This window comes from Cervus elaphus, chromosome 29 (genome assembly GCF_910594005.1).
Source record: "Cervus elaphus chromosome 29, mCerEla1.1, whole genome shotgun sequence".
Classification (NCBI taxonomy): Eukaryota; Metazoa; Chordata; class Mammalia; order Artiodactyla; family Cervidae; genus Cervus; species Cervus elaphus.
The window spans coordinates 26,266,218-26,290,722 of NC_057843.1; the positions used below are offsets into that span (position 1 = coordinate 26,266,218).

Sequence of the window (24,505 nt, forward strand, 5' to 3'; positions counted from 1 at the left end):
TACTCAAGACAGAGTTTATCTATAAAGAAGTATCTGTTATGAACTAGGACTAAGAAGGGTCAAGCTCAAAAAATCAAATATATGAAATATGACAATCGATTAAGCTAAAGCAAAATTTAGCATCACCAACTATGAAAAACAAACTGAAGTGTAAGGGAAAAATAGTATAGAAAAAATAAAAGAAAGAAGAAAGGTTAGAGGTGGTGGTAAGAATGTTAAGAAGCAGGCACAGCAAACAGAACAAAGATGAACAGGAGGGGAAAGATAGCCGACATGACAACAAGAATAATCCAGAATCTAGGAGCAGATCATTCTTGACCATCTCAAAGGCCCTGCGGGCAGCCCTGAATCACAGGACATTCAGAATGGAGATGCCCAGAGATAATGATCTGCTGAATGATCTTTGAACACTCTATTTAAAGGGGGCAGCACACATAAAGTCCACATGCTTCCAAAAGGGCAAATGTGAAAATATGCAGGTGTCCCCTTGGTATGTGGAATGTAAAGAGTGTGATGGGTAGATATGAGATCAAGTGTGTCTACCGGGTTACCTTATTACCTGTTTGTGCAGGGACAGGATTTCAATTATCAACAGCAAGTGGAAAAGACTTACGTATAGGCTGTACTTTATGTCTTAGGGGTAAGGAGTTAGGGTTAAGCTGGAGCAGCTGTAAAGGTTTGATGCCAATGATAACTCTCACTCTGCTCTGTCTGAAAGGTAAGTATATGTTCTCCAGAAGGTGAACAAGTTTTCCACATCAGTGGAGGACTGAAATGAAACATGTAAATTTAATCTGAGCTTCTGTTTCTAAACACACTAAGTCACAAATGAGATTGTGTAGCATAAACTCAATATAACACAATAAGAAACAGGTCTATCAGAGAGAATGCTATAAGGTGCCACCAAACCAATGTTTTGTCTGCATCTGTTCTCCAATTACACAGCTTTCATATACACAAAGGACAATAAACAGCCCTAGAGAGATGAGATCTGAAATTAAATACCCCTAGAAGATAGGTACTGAGATTACAAACACGTTTTGCATAGACCCAAGAGGCAGACTCAGAAGCAAGAGAACTAGAAGATACCTTCAGCTCAGCTTCCAAGTATATACTGAATAATGTGATTGACAGGCCAAGAACAATTGTTATTGTGATCTCACTGAATTCTCCTAACAGCCTAATGAGGAAACTGAGAATCAGAGAAGTGAGGGTTTTGCCTCACTTGCACATGTATTGCAATCAGGACACAGAGATCTACCAAAAGCGAAGGTTCTTTCTGTTATTCTAGCTGCACTTCAAAGCTGGTCTTCAGGCTGAGTCAAACAGTTGGCTGACTACTGGTCAGCAGTGTAGGGGCTTTGTAAATTAAATGGCTATACACAGATGTTGCCTGAAAGTTTCTTGTCATCATTAGTTCAGTTCAATTCAGTTGCTCAGTCATGTCCAATTCTTTGAGACCCATGGACTGCAGCATGCCAGGCTTCCCAGTCATCCATCATCTCCCGGAGCTTGCTCAAACTCATGTCAATTGAGTCGGTGATGATATCCAACCATCTCATCCTCTGTCATCCCCTTCTCTGCCTCCCTTCAATCTTTCCCAGCCTCAGGGTCTTTTCTAGTGAGTCAGTTCTTCGTATCAGGTGGCCAAAGTATTGGAGTTTGAACTTCAGCCTCAGCCCTTTCGATGAATATTCAGGACTGTTTTCCTTTAGGATTGACTGGTTTGATCTCCTCACAATCCAAGGGACTCTCAAGAGTCTTCTCCAACACCACAGTTCAAAAGCATCAATTCCTCAGTGCTCAACTTTCTTTATGGTCCAACTCTCATAGCCATACAATGGAAAAACCACAGCTTTGACTATATGGACATTTGTCGGTAAAGTAATGTCTCTGCTTTTTAATATGCTATCTAGGTTGATCGTAGCTTTTCTTCCAAGGAGCAAGCGTCCCTTAACTTCATGGCTGAAGTTTCACCATCTGCAGTGATTTTGGAGCCCAAGAAAATGAAGTCTGTCACTGTTTCCATTGTTTCCCCATCTATTTGCCACGAAGTGGGACCAGATGCCATGATCTTCGTTTTTTGAATGTTGAGTTTTAAGCCAGCTTTTTCACTCTCACTTTCATGAAAAGGCTCTTTAGTCCTCCTTTCTTTCTGCCATAAGGATGGTGTCATCTGCATATCTGAAGTTATTTATATATCTCCTGGCAAGCTTGATTCCAGCTTGTGCTTCATTCAGCCTGGCATTTCACGTGATGTACTCTGCATATAATTTAAATAAGCAGGGTGACAATATATAGGCTTGATGTACCCCTTTCCCAGTTTGGAACCAGTCATTGTTTCATGTCCAGTTGTAACTGCTGCTTCTTGACCTGCATACAGATTTCTCAGGAGGTAGGTAAGGTGGTCTGGTATTCCCTTCTCTTTAAGAATTTTCCACAGTTTGTTGTGATCCACACAGTCAAAGGCTTTGGCGCAGTCAATGAAGCAAAAGTAGATGGTTTTTGGAATTCTCTTGCTTTTTCTATGATCCAGCAGATGTTGGCAATTTGATCTCTGGTTCCTCTGTCTTTTCTAAATCCAGCTTGAACGTCTGTAAGTTCTTAGTTCACGTACTGCTGAAATCTCTCTTGGAGAATTCTGAGCACTTCTTTGCTAGGGTATGAGATGAGTGCAATTGTGTGGTATTCTGAACATTCTTTGGCATTGCCTTTCTTTGGGATTGGAATGAAAGCTGACCTTTTCCAATCCTGTGGCCACTGCTGAGTTTTCCAAATTTGCTGGCTTATTGAGCGCAGCACAGCATCATCTCTTAGGATTTTAAATAGCTCAGCTGGAATTCCATCACCTTCACTAGCTTTGTCCTTAGTGATACTTCCTAGGCCCACTTGACTTCACACTCCAGGATGTCTGGCTCTAGGTGAGTGATCACACCATCATGGCTATCTGGGTCATGATGAGATGTTACAGTTCTCTTACCAAAGCACACGGCTTCAATTTTCTTTCAACACTTACTATTTTACTGGTTTACTGAAACCCAGTAGGGTTGAAGTAAAACCCTACTACAGCTTTCTCCTGCCTTCTCTGGCCTGTAATTAAATTTCTCCCATGTGGGAAGAAGGATCTTTTTTGTGCGGCATTATTTGTTTTAATAGTTTAAGATTAGCCTTAGACATCAGGAAGAGAAAGACAAATGAGGAAGAGCCAAGTAATCTGAGCTGCCTACCTATGATACAGCGGAAGCTGGGAGGGCGGAAAAATGCAAGGCCTCCTTCACATAATATAATGAGAATGAAGACATAAACAGTATGGACCATATAACCGAACACATGAAAGATTAAACACACATTCATTTTTATGACAGAGAGATAAATGACCATGAAAGTTTACCAGCATAAGAAAAGATAAGAGGAAAATAAAGTGAGCTGTGGGTTTTGTTTTTTTTTTTTTTTTAGGAACAGTGATTACTCCGCTGCATCTGGCAGCAATTTAGAGCATAGGAAAGTTCATGAAAAAGTACTAGCATCACAGGCAATGCAGAGAAAAAAATTTAAAGTAAGAGGCCATAAAAATACATTCGTGTCTATCTGCCCTACTGAAAACTTCAGCACACATTCTAAGGAATTAAAGATAACTAATTTAAAAGTGTGAAAAGAAGTGTGATTCTATAGAAAGGGCATGGGCACAGGGGTTGGGAGACCTGGGGTCCAGACCTTACTAAGTGGCCCTGAGTGAGTCCTTAGCTACTCCAGGATAAAGAGGTGTTCTTTCTCAAAAAATACAATTATAAGTTTTACTTCAAAACTGAAATTTGCAAACTGGATGAAACTGACACATGTTATTCCAAATAGTCACGCCCATTTTAAAAGTCAAATTTGTTATTATGAGGATGCATGGTTGGATGGCATCACCAATCCAATGAACATGAACTTGGGCAAACTCTCTGAGATGGTAAGAGACAAGAGAGTCTGGCGTGCAGCAGTTCATGGGGTTGCGAAGAGTCAGACATGACTTGGCGACTGAACAACAGTCAAGATTCGACCTTGATCAATTTCACAATTAGCTGGCCTTACAACACCTTAAATATCTTTATGAAAAGAGGTTTACTTAATCTAGTTGCTAAAAAAAAAAAAAAAAAAGAATTATGAGCTACAAAATCCTTAGAGAGTTTTCTCTACCCATAGAATGTAGCTGAATTTCATGAGGCCAAGGGTCAGAAATTCTGGCTCACAGCTTTGTGATGATCCAGCTAGTGATCCAGGCTACCTCCACATTTTTTCTGGGTTGAGTCTTCTTTCAAGAACTTGAGGTTCCTACCCATGCCTAATCTATACACATCTTGAAGGATTTAGAAGAGACTGATGAGTTGTCTTCTGTCCCAGGCCTAAATGATTTCTAAGAGGAGGATAAAGCAACTGGCTTCATCCAGGTCAGAGCAGGAGCCAGGATTAACAAAAGGTTAATCAAGTGACATAACCAGCTAACTGCAAGGCATTAACAGATTCAAGAGCATTTGGAACACTGCAAGGGGGAAGTGTCTAAATTTAGTTTAATAGGATTTTCTGTAGCATATTCACTCTTTTTATTTTTATCTACTTTTTATTTTTTCTAATATTTTCAATATTAGAAATATCAATAACCTCAGTTATGCAGATGATATCATCCTTATGGCAGAAAGCAAAGAACTAAAGAGTCTCTTGATGAAAGTGAAAGGGGCAAGTAAAAAGTTGGCTTAAAACTCAACATTCAGAAAACTAAGATTGTGGCATCCAGTCCCATCACTTCATGGCAAATAGATAGGGAGACAATAGAAACAGTGACAGACTTTATTTTCTTGGGCTCGAAAATCACTGCAGATGGTGACTGTAGCCCTGAAATTAGAAGACACTTGCTCCTTGGAAGAAAAGCTATGACCAACATAGACAGCATATTAAAAAGCAGAGACATTACTTTACCGACAAATGTCCATATAGTCAAAGCTGTGGTTTTTCCATTGTATGGCTATGAGAGTTGGACCATAAAAAAAGTTGAGCAGTGAAGAATTGATGCTTTTGAACTGTGGTGTTGGAGAAGAGTCTTGAGAGTCCCTTGGATTGTGAGGAGATCAAACCAGTCAATCCTAAAGAATATTCATTGGAAGAACTGATGCTGAAGCTGAAACTCCAATACTTTGGCCACCTGATACGAAGAACTGACTCACTAGAAAAGACCTGATGCTGGGAAAGACTGAAGGCAGGAGGAGAAGGGGATGACAGAGGATGAGATGGTTGGATGTCATCACTGACTCAATGGACATGAGTTTGAATAAGCTCTGCGAGTTGGTGATGGACAGGGAAGTCTGGCATGCTGCAGTCCATGGGGTCCCAAAGAGTTGGACATGACTGAGCGAATGAACTGAACTGAACTAAATATTTTCAAAGTCACAGAATGTGTCACATGTGTGTGTATACACATGCACACACTCACACACACACATATATATGGGTATTACTACATATATATGTAGTATGGGTATATGATATGTAGTATATGGTTATTACTACAAGAAGATTCATTTTCCTACTCCTTAAATATAATCATGAATATTAAGGAATCACTAATTTTTTGTTGTGATAGTGGTATCTTAAGGTGTTTTTTTAAAAAGCCTTTTATATACATATACATATATGTACATATATATGCATATATACATATATACACAGGTATTTTGTGGATGAGATGATATGATAGCAAAAATTAACTTGAAAGTAAACAAGATTAGACATGAGTTGATAAGGCTGAAATTAAGGGATGGGAACATAAGAGTTTATGTTGTTGTTTTTTTTCCCCTTATTTTTCCATTTGTTTAAAGTTCTCCATGACTCTGCATGGGAGCTTTTTCTATGCACCATGATTTCTTTTTATGTAGATATATATGTTGCTTCTTTCTTTTATAGTTTCTAGGTTTGAAGTCATAACTAGAAAGGCTTTCACCATACCAAAATTATTCTTTAAATTCCTCCATCGCTTCCTCTGGTACTTTTATGGTTTCATTTATAAGCATTTAAATCTTTATTCTATTAAGTATTTGCCCTGGTGTAAGATACGAGCTATCTCCAACCTTTTACCAAGAGAAAAACAAATGTTATTTGTCCCAATAACATTTACTGGATTATCTATCCTGTCTTCACTGTTCTAAAACGCCACCTGTATGTTATATTAAATTTCTATATACTCAGGGTCATTAGTCTGTTGATCTGTTTTCTGATTAACACACTATGAAGATAACACACTACTCTAAATAATAAAGATTTTAAAATGTGTTTTAGTATCTGTCAGGGCTAGCTACCTTATGATCCTTCTTTATATTTTCTCAAGTTATACTTGATTATATCCCCATAAAATACATAATAATTTTACAACAGCAGTTTTTTACAAGTATCTCATTACATTTATAGTTTAATTGCAGTAAAGCTGATACCTTTATGATGCTGAATTATCTCATCCAAAAAAGAACAAGGTGTGCCTTTCTATTTCAATGCCTTCTTCTAAAAGGAAGAATCTTACTATTATAATTTATTTTTTAAGATAAAAAATTTATTCCTAATCATTTTATCATTTTTTGTGCTACCGCAAATGAGGTCATTTCTTCCACTCTGTTTTCTAAACTGGTGGTTGTTTTTATTTATGTAAGCTGTTTCTTTATATTAATATTTCTGTACATTAAAATGAATATGCTTATTGTTTGTCATGTTATTCTACTTGATCCCATAAAACTTTCTAGGTGTATAGTCACATCATCTGATAATCATGATGATTTACTGTCTCTTCCAATTTCTATACCTCCGCTCTTTTTTCCTTGTTGAACAGTGTTAATGACAAAGTACTTCCAGAATGAAGTTAAGCAGCAGTCTTATTCCTGACTCTAATGTGAGTATTTTAAAATTTTGGCATGGCGGTGGTTTGGTGAGACTTGAGGCAGATTAAGGAAGCGTCAATCTGTTCTGATGAGGAATTACTGGAATGAACGCTCAGTTCTGTCGAATGCCTTTAACACTTCTGAAAATAATTATATGTATCTCCTTACACCCAATACAGCAAGATGTGTTAGCAGCCTCCCTAACAGTAAGCCTTCATTGCACTTGAGTAAGACCCTGGAATCGGCTTCCCAGGTGGCGCAGTGGTAAAGAATCTGCCTGGCAATGCAGGAGATGCAGAAACATGGGTTTGATCCCTGGGACAGGAAGCTCCCCTGGAGAAGGAAAAGGCAAGCCACTGCAGTATTCTTGCATGAAAAATTACATGGACAGAGGAGCCTCATGAGCTACAGTCCATGGGGTCACAAAGGGTTGAACATGACTGAGGGACTGAGCATAAATCCCTCAAATAAGACCAACTGGGTTTCTCCCCCAACATTTTATTATTTAAAAAACTTAAAAATAACAGTGCAAAGATAATATATATACACATATATATATGTATAAAATCTTAGTTTTTTAAGTTAATAATTTTGTATATTTGTTCTAAATATGTGCATACATATTATAATACTTCCCAGGTAGCTCAGTGGTAAAGAATTTGTCTGCAAATACAGGAGACACAGGAGACGTAGGTTCAATTCCTGGGTAGGGAAGATTCCCCCGGAGGAGAAAATGGCAACCCACTCCAGTATTCATGCCTGAAAAACTCCATGGACAGAAGAACTTGGTGGGCTACAGTTCGTGGGGTTGCAAAGAGTTGGACATGACTGAGCTACTGCATGCACACAGACACATACATATTATATACGTGTGTGTGTTTTTTTTTTTACTTAACCATGTGAAAGCAAATTCCAACTTCAGACAATTTATCCCCAAATATTTCATTAAGCATCTCCTAAGAATAAGCACACTGTCTCAAATAACCATATGCCAATACTATGGTTTAAAAAGTAATTTCCTAGTATCATCCATATTGTATCTACAGTGATTTACTTAGGTATCTTCAGAACATCTTTTAAACTCACTTTGCCAAAACACCAATCATGGTTCATGAATGACATTTAGTTTTTACATCCTTCTAGTCTTTCAATTCTTAAATGTTTCCTGTGCCTCTCCTTTTTTTTCCTATACTACACCAATTTTTCTTTTTTTTTTTTTTTTAACAGACCAGGCCAACTGTTTTGGAGAATGTTACAAACTTCAGATTCATCAAATTGTTTTCTGATGGCATCACTTGTTTCTTTGTGTCTGTATTTCCTGAAATCTCAAAGTTAGGTGCAAAGCCTTAAATAGATTCAGGTTAATTATTTTTCTTAAGACTGCTTCTTAGCTGAGGATACGTGCTTCATATTATGTCACATCAGAAGGCATACATGTCAGATTGTTCCACTATTATCAGTACCCAGTTTGATCAGTTGGTTGTTCTATGACAAAAATAAATTTCCACCTTCTCAATTAGGAAGCATTTTGTCTCATGACAACTTCAGTTCAGTTCAGTTCAGTTACTCAGTCATGTCCAACTCTTTGCGACCCCATGAATCACAGCATGCCAGGCCTCCCTGTCCATCACCAACTCCCGGAGTTTGCTCAAACTCATGTCCATCGAGTCGGTGATGCCATCCAGCCATCTCATCCTCTGTCGTCCCCTTCTCCTCCTGCCCCCAATCCCTCCCAGTATCAGGGTCTTTTCCAATGAGTCAACTCTTCACATGAGGTGGCCAAAGTACTGGAGTTTCAGCTTCAGCATCAGTCCTTCCAATGAACACCCAGGACTGATCTCCTTTAGGATGGACTGGTTGGATTTCCTTGCAGTCCAAGAGACTCTCAAGAGTCTTCTCCAACACCACAGTTCAAAAGCATCAATTTTTCGGCGCTCAGCTTAGTACCATATAAACATACTAATGACTCTAAAATCATTTAGTGGTTCTTATCAAAATCATTTTTTAAATTGAAAGTTACAGAATTGAGATTTTCTAACTCTACCATTCCTTATACATTTACTAGGTGTCATTCTTCTGTAAAAAGCAAGCCATTTTTTGTTTCATTTAGTTCTTTGATTTCTACCCTCAATTTAAATTTGTCTGATAAGTAGTTCAAAATCCTGCTTTTTAAAATTTTGGTCTGCTTTTACTTGGTATATGATCACAGAAGTAATCAAATTAAAATGAGGTCACAGTGGATTAGGATGGACCTTAACCCAATATTACTGATGGTTTAATAAAAAGAGAAGAGGCTAGGAAACAGACACACAGGGAAAATACACTTTAATGACAGGGGTGGAGAGGGAGTGATGTGTCTACAAGACAAGGAACACCAAGGATGCCAGCAGCACCAGAAGCTAGGAGAAATGTGGAACCTATTCTCCCCTGGAGTCTTCAGACAGAGCGTGGCACTGCCAACACCTTGATTTTGGAAGTCTAGTCTCCAGAACTGTGAGAGAAAATTTTTCTATTGTTTCAATCCACCTAGTTTGTGACTGTTAGAGCAGCCCTAAGATACACATAGGTTTGGTCTTAATTCTGTCATACCTTAGGTAATATTTTGCTTTTAAGTACTTTTTTTTCCCCTACATTTGGATATTTTCCTTTGCATTGTCAGGACATGTATATGTGAATTTTAAAATTACCTGAGTGTCCCAAGTTTATGAAAGGGTGACTCGCTTCCAACTTTTCTCCTCAAAGAGAAGAAAAACCTCGAGCCCTACCATCCTGCCCCACCTCCTATGGTCTGACCCCCTCCCGTACCCCAGCTTCTTCCAGGACAAGTTCAGGCTTCAGTTCCTGCTTCATTTTTGGTCCCTGATATTTCCTTCACTTTCTGGTTTTCCCTAATACTCCTTAAAATGTATAATTATTATATTTCACTTACCATTTCTAGATTTTATAGCAAGATACATTTTTTTTTTCAGGTTTTCTGACCTTATTCCTCTCGGAAGACTCTATGGACAGGTTTTTCCTATGTACATACTGGATTCATTCAGACCTCAGAGGCAGACTTCCTTGCTGGATTGGAGACTCCGTTTTCACCGCCTCCCTCCCCTGTTTCTGTGAGCCCACTTGAAGGGGAGGGGTTATGAAATGATGGAAGGTTACAGCTCATTTTACCACGAGCAACAAAGGTCCAGCAGGAGAGGGCAGGCACACCGCACATGAACGCGATGAGACAGCTGAAACGCCATCCATCTCTTTAAGGCAAGCCTTCGAGATGAGCTCATCTGCCACTCTGCTGGATATGGTTCTAATATTAAAAACCATTTGCCTAGCATCTTTACACCATATGTTTAAGTCCTCAGAGTTTGATTCAAAATATCAGAATAAGTGTTTTCTTTAGTCTGTGGAACATCTAGGAAACCATATGGCCTTATTGCTGACAAAATTTTAACATGGGCCTTTAACATTTAGGAGAACCTTCAAAACAAAGTGCAGAATACAAGAAATTTTCCAAAGAAGGGTAAGATAAAGGGAAAAGACAAAAAAAATTTAATGGCAAGTGAATCTGGCTAAAGAACAAAAGGTAGAAAATAATTGGTAATCTTCAAAAAAGCAACAAAGACAGAAATGAGTACTGGCTAACCCAACCTAACCTAACCATCAGGAAACCACAGAAAAAGAGCACCAAGGGAGAGAGTTCTAACAGCTCCACAGTTCTGTTGAGTTTTCAGCTCACAGCTGGGTTTCAAGATATTGCTTCAGGAAATTTTAATTGGAGTTCCTGAACTTAAAATTTATTCTACTGGGAAAATCATATCTATATGGAAAAACACAATAAAAAATCATAAATGCCCAGCAGGTTGAGAGAAATCTTGCCACATCTTCAAATACGATGAAAGAACGTGAGATAAACAGCCCATCCCCTCATTCCAAATGGGTTGAAACAATCAATTCAAAACAAATTAATTTTTAAGAAAATGAAAGAAAAACAGTAAGTCCCTAACAGATGGATCCTGAACACACAGAGGAGCTCAAGTTCTCTAAATATAATTTTGCCTGTGTGTGGGGCCATATGTTCTCCTTTGGAGACTGTGGTAGCCAGAACTATTTTCTTCTTTCACAGAAATCACCAGCAAGTGTGACAAAGCAGGGCACTCTCATGCACTCTCACTGGGAGTGTAAATTGTTCCATCTATTATGGGATGCAAATTTACAAGATGGGTCAAAATTTAACAGGTGTATTTTTTGATCCAGCAACGTGATCCCTGGGTGTTAAGTCTAAAGAAACAACTGAATAGGGTATTTATTGTCACATAATGGTGACAAACACTGACAATCACCTAAACACTCACTATTAGATGACTGGCTAAACAAATGATGGTACATTCCATGTAATACATAAAATGGACGGGACACTGAACCAGTGAGCTGCCCTTGTTTAAACAGTCACATGGTCTTTCCTGGGAGTTTAGGACAACACAGTGACTTAAGCAAGCACTGCTGGTCAGACTAGTGGAGCCAATGTTCAGCATAGCAGGAGGGCTGATAGGCAGGAAGATCTGTAGGAGACAGACTAAAGCTTTTCCTGCTTGTAAGCCAATCTCAGTGAATTTCCTCTTTGAACTATGTAAACATGGAGTGGAGAGGACAGGAGAGGACATCCCTAGAGGGTAATACTGACATTCTTGTCAATCTGGCAAGTATATATTTCTGTGGGTTTTTATACAGTTTGGATAAACATAAGATGTGACCATTTGTTTCCTTCACCTTGAAAGGTATGAAACAGTTTAGGCTGGTTGCACAGAAGTCTAATAATATCTTCACCAAATGACTGACAGTGAATCCATCAGGGTTATATAGAGGGAAGTATTCCAGAGAATTTTGGCTTTTTATCCCACATGACATCTGTAATTTTATTTTTTACAATTTGCCTATCCTATACCTTCAGGAAAAGGATAAAAATTGAAAGAAAAAAATTGATGAACTATCTAACTTCAAGGTCAGAAACATCTTCCATGTACTTGTGACCTACACAGAACAGGAGCTTAAAGTTCAATTTGGTCCAACTCCTCTATGCATGCAAAAACAATGCCAGAGATCTTGTTAAATGACCTGCCCAGCATCATTTTATTCATCTAGTTTCATCTTTTATTTCCTTTTCATCTTTGTCAGTTATTTAATGTTGAGTCAGCCAAAAAGGTCGTTGAAAACCTGAACAAACATTTTGGCCAGCTCAATACTTATCAACTCTGGCCAATGAAATTTTACCTCTTGAAACTATCTCGTACTACTTTAGTTTACCTGAAGCCTGGGATTCAGAACCATTCCAATACAAACATACTCACACGGATGAAAAATAAAAACAAAAACTTCCCAAGGAGTTTCTGCTGGTTCTCACCCATTCATGAAGACTTCTCAGATATTGATTTATCTATTCTGTTCTCCTTCTGTCTCCTTCTCTCTCTTACACACACCCATACACACACACACACACACACACACACACACACACACTCGCCATTGAGCACAAGAGTCCTCGCTTTCATTAACCCCCTAGAACTGTACACCATAAAGCTTCTTCAACAACCACGCTGCATTCCCCCAGAGATTTCCCCACATCCCCACATAACCATTGTTAAGTATTCTAACTGAAGGCTCAGCGACCACAAGGGCTTGCTTCTCTGTCCAACATAAAAGGTAAAGGGGTATAAAGCACAGAATGGGGCTGCTTTTCAGTCCAATTCCGTTTCTACATGGACCAAAAATAGACACTGGTTTAAACAAAATTCAAAAATGCCACCAGCTACATTTTACTTTCCTGGGGTCACTGGTACAGAAAAGCTTATGTATTTGTATAGTCCAGGACTTATTGGACCAAGTCTGGAAAGCTATCTCAAAGCTGATGTGAGGAGCAGTCATCATTAACCACATGTCTTGGATTATTCCATGAGGCAGAAATTGAGAGTCAGACAGTACCATGCTTTATTAGACAAGACAATGGAATCTTGGGAGGTTAAGATTTTGACCAAAGCCATAAGTGAATATCTGTATCTGGAGTTGGGTCCAGGTCTCCAAGTCTTCCTAACCAGGAGTCTATTAAAGTACATAATATTCATCTTTAAGTTCTTCCAGGATCCTCTAGAGAAGTACCTGGTCAAATATATCTAAGTTCTGATGACAGAATCCTACACACCACAAGATTAGATGTGTAAGATTAGGTGTGAACAAGATTAGGGGTAAATAAGAGTAAGTACAGAAAGACAGAATGCAGAGGATGAATATGCTTTTCAAATTCTAATAGCCCATTTTCAGATCTTGGAGATTCAATGTCAATCTGTTATTTCTTTTTCCTTTCAAGCAACATCACAACAACAGAGCAAATGAGAAGATAAGAAGAATGCAGGAGAAGCCACCTAGGCCACATAGGAAGGAGGTAAGGCTTACAACACCTAGCAGCTTCTGCATCTGCAAAACTGTGGGATGTTCAAACCCTTCTTGATTCATTTCAAGCTCAGCAGTCAAAAAGGCTGTTTGAGAAGCAACGATGGGGATTCCTTGATGAAATTATTAATAGAATGTATGCACTAGGGGATTTCTAATGAAGTTGCTAATATAAGAATTGCTTATGCCAGATGACTAAAAATAAAAATGTTGCTTTGATTTCCTCAGGTTATGGTATGAACACGAACGCTGGGACTGGCTACTACACTGATGGAGTTTATATAGAAATTCATCTGAGGATGAGTCCAAGCTGAAAATGGAAAGCCAGCTATGAACATAAAAGACAGCGGACGGTCTATGCAGCTGTTGGCAGTGTATCTGCCCACCTCTTGGTCCTCACATCCCAGTTTCCACATCCCAGGTGAACTCTAGTACCCATGTGGGGTCAAGGTTTCAACTAGACTTAGTTCACTCCCAAGCAGTACATCCCTTCATATATATATGTGATTATTTATATATATATATATAACTATATATATATACACATATATACATAACTATATATATATACACATATATACATATACATATGTATATAAAATATGTACACATATATATGCATATATATAATTATTTATGGGGGCTTCCCTGGTGGCTCAGATGGCAAAAAATCTGCCTTCAATGCAGGAGACCTGGGTTCAATCCCCAGGTTGGGAAGATCCCCTTGAGAAGGAAATGGTAACCCACTCCAGTATTCTTGCTCGGAGAATTCAATGGACAGAGGAGCCTGGCGGGCTACAGTCCATGGGGTCACAGAATTGGACACAACTGAGCAACTAACAACATGATTATTTATATATTTACATAATACATATTTTTTTTAATCGGTTATTGTATCTATAAGAGACACTAAAGTTTCTGTAATGCTCAGCCTCTCAAAACCACCCTACAATAAGCACAAGTTCAAGAAAGGAAAGGAAGGTAAGAGGATCACAGAGACACCATGCAAAGATATGTATGGAGCTCAATTTAAGCTTTCATACCCACACAAAAAATGTGAAGGCTAAGAACCAAAAAAGGCAAGCAAGGGCCTGCATCCCTGAGAGTCAAGGGTAATACATGCAAGCATTCTTTCTTTTTCTTTTTGTTTACAAAACTATTTTCTTTACAGTCAACTTCAGGGGACAAACATAAGTCTGAAATCCTCATTATAAAATACAAGTGCAACAGCAATTTGTGGTTAAAATATCCTTCTTTGAAAGTTATCCTCTTTAAAGTCATCCTCTTTAAAAGGAAAAAAAAAAAAGGTATCTTCATGCCAGTAATATGGGCCTCCTGAGTCCTCCAGCCACCCCTAATTAGGATGGCACACTTCAGAACTGAGAGGGTTTGGGGATTACACAGAGCCTCCTTGAATCAAAAGGCTAAACAAGGGAGACCACAACACAGCTTGGACTGGGCTTGCCTCCTCCTCATCTAGGGTTCCTCCACCCCAACCCCCAGTCAACGCCAAGCTGCCTTTTAAAAATGCAACATCAATACTAAAGGCCTCTATTACTTATGAAGGTCATTCTAAGAAATGACCCTGATATTCCCCGCCAATTCCCTCAGATAATTTATTTACTCAGCAGCAATGTAGAAACAGACATAGAGAATAGACTTGTGGACTATTCTTATGGGGAGAGGGGAGGAGAAGGTGAGATGCGTGGGAAGAGTAACATGGAAACTTACATTACCACGTGTAAAATAGATAGCCAACGGGAATTTGCTGTCTGGCTCAGGAAACTCAAACAGGGGCTCTGTATCAACCCAGAGGCGTGGGATGGGGAGGGAGATGGGAGGGAGCTTCAAAAGGGAGGGGATATATGTATACCTATGGCTGATTCATGTTGAGGTTTGACAGAAAACAGCAAAATTCTGTAAAGTAATATCCTTCAATAAAAAAATAAATTTTAAAAAATGCCACCCCCAATTTGAGAGACATCAAGATAGTTTGCTTTTCACAATGCTTCCATTAAAAAACAAAACAACAACAACAAAAAAAACCTCGAATAGCTTTTTCTTTGCTTATTCCTGCCAAGAAGAAATTCTCTCTCCTAGCTCTCTGAACAAAGGCCAACCTGATGGAAAAGGGACTGTGATTACGTAACTGCCATTTGACCCACCACTACCACCACCACCACCTAGAGCATCAGTACAGAAAGAGCTTTTCACAGAGAAGGTCAAAGACTGCTGGCGAGCACCCAGGGAGTTCAGATACCTCCTGGCTATAGAAAGTTTCCATCTGTTGGAGTATATTGAGACCTAAGCAATCACATTTCTTTCACTGACACTAAAAACCTTACTGACTTAGTGAAAATAATCCAATTACTCTGTTTGTGTGCAGAGGAGAGGAGACAGGTAAAGTTTCTGAACTCTTGGAAATAAATACTTCCAATATTTACTGACACCTCAGGCATCTGATCTGCTGTGTATCAAGCAGAAACAAGCTTCCAAGGCCGCTGAATTTCTTTCCCATCCTTCATCATGTGCCTGTCACCATTTGGAGGCAGAGGGATTGCATTTCATTAAGAGAAAATGAAAAGAGCTTGATAAAATGGTGAGCTGAGAGATACCACTGAACATTCCAGAGTTTTCACTCACTGAATAAAGCCATAAAAAACAGCCAGGGGAGAAAATAAGATGATATTCTGTATGACCTGTTTTTGTTTTATTTTGTTTTTTGCCTCTTTCCCTGTATCAGTCTCTGGCTATTTTTCTAATTTTTTCTTATTTGTTTATTGTATAGTACTACAATTGTTATTGGGTTTCCTCAAAATTCAGCATTATGATTGTTGTGAAAGATATCACTGAAGGGCTGCCTCCCTTACTCCATTCCCTATCACCAAAAAAAGAAAAAAAATCTCTATCTGCAAAACCGTTAGTGGGATCTATGAACACAAAGTTTGGTGTTTAACTCAATTATTTTAATACCTCAGAGCACCTCTTCAGGAAATTCCTCACCCCCATTTTAATGGCACACAGAAATCTAAAGAGACTATGCTCACTTTACCTAGATATGGATATTTTCATTTCTACCTGTCAAGCACTTAAAATATTCACACTCCTAAATATTTGCTTTTTCCTTTGTTGGTTTCAGCTCTACTGTCTCGGCTGACAGAAAGAAAAAAAAAAGTGACATTTTATAAACTGAACTCTGAAGGTTAATTGATAGTTAATACTGTTAAGCTGGTAGAGATGTGCCCAGCATATAGCAAATCCAGGACTATGGTACAAAAAGCAACAGTTGTTTTTAGAATAGAGCACTTGAGAAATTCCCTAGAGAAAAAAAAAAAGAAAGAAGAACTAATGTTTTCTTATTAGCATAAAAACGGGCAGGCAGCAAGACTTTTGGTACATTCCAACATCAGCTCCTGTCTCCAAATTCCTCACGGTGATTGATTTTTCTTTTCTGAATAATATGGAAGTTTCCAACTAGCTAAAAGAGAAAACCACTGCCGAAGAAAATCCTGAAGAGTAGTAGGTATGGAAGAAAGTAGTAACATGAAAGCTAACATATATGTCACGTAACTTCAGGCCATTAATACACATTCTAAATTTCCATTATACATTCAGTAATAAATTCTTCTATCAAAAAGAATTATCATAAAAAATTTCCACCAAGGTATCAGTGGCTAATGTTACTCCAAACATACTGATGTTCAGTGTCTATCCTGAGAGCCAAATGAGACCCCTTTCTCATCAATGACTCCTCCATGCATTTTACTCACTTCCTGCTAGTTCATCCACCAGGGAATGCATCGATTTCTTAGCAACTTCAGTTCTTACAAAGCAATGTTAGAGAAAAAATTATAAATTTTCACATGGCAATTTTGCTGCCCTCTTATACATCTATGGAAAAGCTTTTGTACAAAACAGTAGAATAAAAAACAACCTCTCATTTTCTTGTTTCTTTGAAGAACCTCTATACCACTCACATTCTACCAAGCAAAATAAAAACAAAAATATCAGCTTCATTGCCATTTTACAAAGAAGGAATGACACCTTCTAAAAAGTAAAAATTCTGTATTTAGTTCAATTCTTTGTGTGTGTGTGTGTGTGTATCTAATGCAACCAAAAGTATATCCATTAGGTTTCTTACTGTTGGGATTTCTGTTCCAGGAACCAGAGTTCAGGTTCTTGCCAAAGGACAACAGATTGCCAGCAATCAAAAAACTCAAAAGAGGACACCAATTCATTGTACAAACATCACTTTTTCCTTGCTAATGGAGACATCCAGCAAATTTACAAAACTCATTATCAACACTAGTATACATGTAAGGTCCCAAGTGGCGAAGACTTAAAAAAAAAAACTTTTTAATATTAATGGACAATATGGTGACATGGTTCAAAAAGTACCAAAAGTATTTTAAGTCCTCATGAACATCAATACAAAAATCCTCAAATGTATCAGCAAATTGAATCTAGCAATATATAAAAACTATATATACATATACACATAGCCAAAGGTGATTTAGCTTAGGTACACAAAGCTAGTTCAACATTCAAAAATCAATTAATGTAATATATCATATCAACAAGCTAAAGACAAAAGAAATCACATGGCCGTATCAACAGATGCATAAAAATGATTTAACAAAAAGCAACACCCACTGAAAACTCAGCAGGCTGGGAATGGAGAGGGACTTCCTCAACTGGATAAAACATATTTACAGAAAAACCTACAGTTAACATCATATTTAAGGGAAGAAACTAGAAGCGTTTCCACTAAAATTTACTGCAAAGCAAGGATGTGTCCATTTACCACTCCTTTTCAACAATGTACAGGTAGTCCTAGCTAATTCAAAAAGACCCCCACTCCCCACCCAAAAAAGAAAATAAAACGTACACAGATCAGGAAGGAAAAATAAATAAAACTGCCTTTGGTTGCAAATGACATGATTGTCTCGGTAGAAACTCTGAAAGAATCAACAAAGAAAATTACTGGAACTAAAAAGCAGTTACACCAAGGTTGCAGGATACCAGGTTATTACACAGAAATCAATTGCTTTCCTATTTACCCGCAATAAACAACTGGATTTTAAAATTAAAAACACAAAGCCTCTTATATCAGCCCACCCAAAAAAGAAATAGTAAGTATTAATTATAACAAAAATATGTAGAAAATATTTATGAGGAAAACTACAAAACTGTGATGAAAGAAACCAAGAAGAACTAAATAAATGAATGAAAGTGAAAGTGAAGTCGCTCAGTCGTGTCCGACTCTTTGCGACCCCAAGGACTGTAGCCCACCAGGCTCCTCCGTCCATGGGATTCTCCAGGCAAGAATACTGGCGTAGGTTGCCATTTCCTTCTCCAGGGGATCTTCCCAACCCAGGGATCAAACCCGGGTCTCCCACATTACAGGCAGACGCTTTAACCTCTGAGCCACCAGGGAAACTCCAATAAATGAATAGATATTCCTAAATAATGAAGACTCAATACTGTCAAAATGTCATTTCTCCCCAATTTGATTGACAGATTCAGTCCAATCAAAATTCCAGGAAGATATTTTGTGGAAATCAACAAATTGGCTCCAAAGTTTAAATGAAAAGGCAAAAGACCAAAATAGCTAAGCCAATGTTGAAGAAGAAAAGCAAAGAGGATGGACACCACTCACTGGCAAGACTTACTATGAAGTTAAACAACACAGTGTGGTACTGGAGAAAGAATAAATGAGGATCAATGGAACAAAATTGATGGCCCAGAAAAGGACCCATGTAAGTATAATCACCTAATGTTTGACAAAAGAATCAAGACAATGAAATGGAGTAAAGAAAGTCTTTTCTGCAAATGGGGAGGAAACAATGAGACATACACAAGCAAAAAATAAATAATAGTAATAACCTAAACACAGATCTTACACCTTGCACAAAAATCACCTCCAACAAATCAGAGACCTGAATACAAAATGTGAAAACCATAATATTCCTAGATGAAAACAAAGGAGAAATTCTAGATAAACATGAGTATGGCAATGGCTTTTTCATATTAGTTGTTTTGAGACATCGGATACAGGACTGTCAGTGTGATGAACTGTTAACCTTAGATAAGGAACTCGGTAATGTCTGCGGGCAGACTTCACTAAGACAGAGGAGCAAACACAGAGGTCGGACCCCCTGGAGCCTAACTGTTAACACCCTACTGATGGACTCCTTACAGAGACCCCTGAGCCCAGGGCGGTGGAGGCTCTTTGCTGGAAGACAAAACTCCACGCTGCCGAGAGCTGCTCCAGGGGCGCTGCCAGCAGCTCAGTCAGAGCGGAAGGCAACTTCCCACTCACAGGTGTCAAGAGACCCACTGCTGGACGAGGGATCCATGTTCATGCTGAGATGCCTGCTTCCCAGACTTCTTGGAGATGTTCATCACTCTCTTTTCTATTTTCATCGCTTGACTAACTTGTGTGGTAACTGTGTGGAACAAACTACTTGATTCTTGAATTGCATATTGGCTCCATTTCCTCAGGCTCCAATCCCGTGATTCTTACCCAGCCTCACTGCAGCAACAGAACCACTTACCCCTCTTCTGACAGAAAACTAATCACAACAGGAGAGCTCTGCACCTTGCGTTCTTCCACATCAGTACACAACAAGCCCCCTCTGCTTTTTTCCAACACTGGCACAGTGATCCATGATTAATGTACCACCATTACCTAGCCCCTATTAATATACCTGTGTATACATGGTCTCTCTCCAATACTCTGCCATTTCAAGAATGTAACTCTGCACAAATCATTTCACATGTAAGCAAGTATATCTCAGAAAAATTATCAGAAATTGACTGCATTTATAATTTTGACACATATTTCCTAACTGGGCCATTTCTTCTAATGACTAAAATACCTCCCCTCCTCAGTATATGTTAGTCGCTCAGTCATGTTGACTCTTTGCAACCCCATGCACTGTAGCCCACCAGGCTCCTCTGTCCATGGAATTCTTCAGGCAAGAATACTGGAGTGGGCTGTCGTGCCCTCCTCCAGGGGATCTTCCCAACCCAGGTACTGAACCTGCGTCTCTTATGTCTCCTGCACTGGCAAGCAGGTTCTTTACCATTAGCGCCACATGGGAATCCCCCCTCTTCAGTACATATCCTTCAAGATTATCAGGCAATTTATATGGATTATGTAGTATTTTATAATAACTGTCAAAAGCATTTAAAATCATTAATTTTAAAGTCAAAATCAAATATTGACAAAATGACAAATGATGATCAAGGAAAAATGTCTAACATTTGAGAATGGAAAAAAATATAATCCATTAAGTTACTAGAATAGCATGTTTGTTTTTTTAATAAAATACCAACTATGTCATTGTAAAATCTTCTGTAACTACAATTCCCGTCAATTTTTGTCTGGACACAAAAACAGCAGATTTGACCCCATGGACTATACAGTCCATGGAATTCTCCAGGCCAGAACACTGGAGTGGGTAGCCTTTCCCTTCTCCAGGGAATCTTCCTAACCCAGGAATCAAACTGGAGTCTCCTGTATTACAGGCAGATTCTTTACCAACTGAGCTATGAGGGAAGCCCCAAGAGGAAAGCAGGTCAGTTTATTTGTAGGTTTAAACAAATTCATGTTTCACATGTTCAATAAATTAAATACTTTTGCTTTTTACATGTAGAAATCATATGCAAACAAACAGAAAAACAAGCTTAAACTGACAAAAACTAATTATAGAAGGGACTCACTTGTAGATTACCCTGAAAAATCAAAGTTACTAAGAAATGCACTAAGTACTCACATTTCTCTAAGCAATGTACTGTGCTGGCCAAAATGTTTGTTTGGGTTTTTCTGTAACATTTTATGGAAAAACCCAAGCAAGCTTTTTCTTGGCCAACCCAATACTACTAACCAATTGTGTATTATCTGTCCAAGAAGTAAATAAAATATCTTTAATGTTTTTATTGATAATGATGGTAATTTTTCTGATTGATAAGGTAAAGCACTAATGGACTAAGGGTTAGGAAGGAAGTAAAAGGGCAGTTCAGGTCTCAAAAGAAAGGTTCAAAACTGGTAAAAATCTATAAAGCAACAACTAGAACAACAAATAAAGACAACTGAAAAAATACCTGGACATGATTCCACTGGCAAAGAGCTCAACAATCCATAGCTCTACTCAATGGAGTGTGTACAGCAGAACAATTAATATGAAGTTGCAAAACTACTGGGGAAGAAAGGGGAGCAGCATGGATCTTAGGCCACGTTATAAAGAACTTTAAGGCATTCTCCTGGAACTTGCCTCTTCTTAAAATCATCACCTCCAGTGCCTAAGTCCTGAGTTCTGTTTTCTTCACGGCTTTTGCTCAGCATTCAGAAGCACCTAGAACACAGCAGGTGCTCACAGCATAACTGCTGAATGAACAATGGCATCTTCTTAGGACAGTCAGACTGCCCACTGCAGCACCCTCGCAGATCTTTCCCCATAAGCCTTATTCCTTCTGTGTTCTCCCTCATCAGAGCCATACTCTTTCACTGTCCAGTCAATGCAAACAATAAATCTGAACAACTCATGCAAAAATGCAAACGACTACCAGCAGTTTAAAGTCTTGTCCCTATAAACCCAAATAAGGATACCTGTCAATTCTAGAAAATAAAATCCAAAGGCTGATAATTCAAGTACCTAGGAGGAAACTGTAGGGGCTTAAAGGCAAAAAAAAAAAAAAATGTGCATTTTGACTTACCTCCCCAAGAGCCTTCAATCTTGTCTTAAAGAAGATAGACTATAATTAGATTCTTTAAGTTCCAGATCTATTTTGCCAGAAGTTACCAGAGGAAGATAGTCTCACCATTAATTAAATGAGAATGGAAGCAATGAGAGATGTGACAGAAGGAAAAGGGATTTTGTTCCTTTGCTAAAAATGTGAGGAGAGGAGAAACTGCTTTCGTTTCAAGGTCACATTTGCCATCTCTGTTTTCTGTATAAAGAATCCAGTCCATGAAAAAATAAGAACTGAGACCATAAATTGGGAATAAACACTTCAACAAAGACATCATCCAGAAAAGAAATTAGCTGAACAGAATCAATGGCTTTGCCACAAGCATAATTCCCTGTTTAAAAAAAAAAAATACCATTATGTTCAACTGAACCAGCTTTTTATAATTGCAAAAAATCATTCTGAACCAACCTTGACACATAACAGTCATAAAAACAGTCTTAAAACAGTCATGACTTTAATTACAAAGACTTTCTTAGTTCAAAGGATCACTTAAGAAACCGTTCTTTAAAATTCCTGAGTCCAAAGGTTATAAAACACACAGTCCGGAATGAGACTCCTAAGGAAATTCTTTCCAAAGCAGAGGAGATAAATGCACAAAAGTCTTAATCATTTGGTCACCACGCTCTTAAAAAAAGAACTTATTTCTTGGCAGAGTAAGGTGAAAACAAAAATATAAATGTTACAAATATAAATATCAGAAATCTAGCATGCGGTACCTACAAGGGACAGATCTATCACTGACTTAACCAGCACGCTAAGACTCTGGTTATGAGCTACTGCAAAAGTCTCCACTCCTCAAGACAAGTTCCTTTCTCCATAGGAGGAGCTTATTTAAAAGCATAGTGTTTACCACTGCTCTGGGAGCGAGTTTTGGGAGGCTACAACACAGGAGTCTGCTTGCAGCTAATCATTATGCCTACAGTTCATTCATGGACACTCTACCAAGTGGACAGGCGACCCTGGCTTAAACTTCATGAACAAATGACCAGGCTTTCCACAGGTGTAATAATTCAACTATATGCAGACCACCTATTTGCATCTTAAGTTCTTCAAAGTCTTTGTATTTTATTCAGTTAAGTGTACTCAGTGCCTGGCACTTGACCTGTCATTCTTAATAAAAGTCAGGGGCTAAGAAGGAAGTGGGGAGGGAGTCCATCTCTGACCAGGCAGACTGCCTCCTGCAAGCCACAGGATACATTCACAGTGTTCACTTTCCTCCCCAGACAGATGCCCTGACACCTGTCGTGAGCTTCAGCTGGCCACAGGAGCCAGGCACCTCATAACCACAGTAACTGGCAAGATGAGCTGGCAACCTACAGGGTTTCTACAAACCAGGGCCTTGGTAAAAAATTAAAATGATGTTTCTGATTCTAAAGAGCACATATGATGCAGCAGAAACCAAGACCAAAGAGAAAGAGGTCAAAATCCAGGGAGCTGAAGCATGCAGAAGTTCATATTACATCTTACATCACAGCAAGGAGATAAGCTGTCACATCCCCAAGCAAAGCAGATGTGTCTAACTTCTTCTGCAGTGCCTGCGGCATCCCACTGGGCAATGCTGAAAGCAGTTATAAGACAGATGCAAAGCAGACACAAATATTTATCCCATAAATAGCTACTGAGCAGTAATTTCCTGCCAGGCACCAAGCTAGATACCATGGGAATAGGAGATACATCAGAGACAGACGACTGCTGCAGTGTAGCAATTTAGGAGAGAAATGATGTCTTGTACATACAAAACCATAATGCACAGCAGAGCACAATTTTTATGAGAGGCACGGGGAATACAGTGCATGCATTAACAGAAAAGGAAAGAGTAGAATTAGAGAATTCTTTCATTTACTCGATATTTACTAGATGCCTACTTACCATGTACCAAGCGCTGGTCTAGTATTAACTATAGACGCAGGACTAAGTATGGCCAACCAAGTTCCTGACCTAATGTGACCTAAGGTCTGGTGGGGTGGATAGAAAAGCTTACAGATAAATCACTTCAGGAAACACTGAGTACCATGAAGAAAAAGAACACGGCTTTTGAGAGTACAGACTGCACCTTTAAGTAGGATGGTCAGGTGAGGGCTTTCTAATGACATGATATTTGCCAAAAGACCAGAATCCAGAGAATAGTATACGTGAAAATGTGTGTGGGGGGGGGGGGGGGGGGAGGGGGAGATTCCAGGTAGAGGAAATGCCCAGTGAAAGCTTCTACCGCAGGAAGAATCTTGAGGTGTTCAGGAAAGGCCAACAAGGCCAGTGCCCCTGGAGCAGCGCTAAAGAAGGCAGGGCTAACACTGGGAACTGAGGAGAGAAGGCCAGATCAGGCTCTAAGGCTGTGGTCAGGAAAGGCTGAGGGAGGGTCCAGGGTGCCTCCTGTTTGTCTCCTGTTACTTATACCTTATATTAGCATGCTGCCTTTG

The 24,505-nt window shown here is 38.9% G+C and overlaps 1 protein-coding gene across 2 annotated transcripts in view; it reads right to left on the bottom strand.

The window, feature by feature from the left end:
- The window catches only part of SH3GL2 (SH3 domain containing GRB2 like 2, endophilin A1), a 215,692-nt gene that overhangs the window by 91,434 nt on the left and 99,753 nt on the right, over positions 1–24,505 (bottom strand). The window lies entirely within an intron of this gene.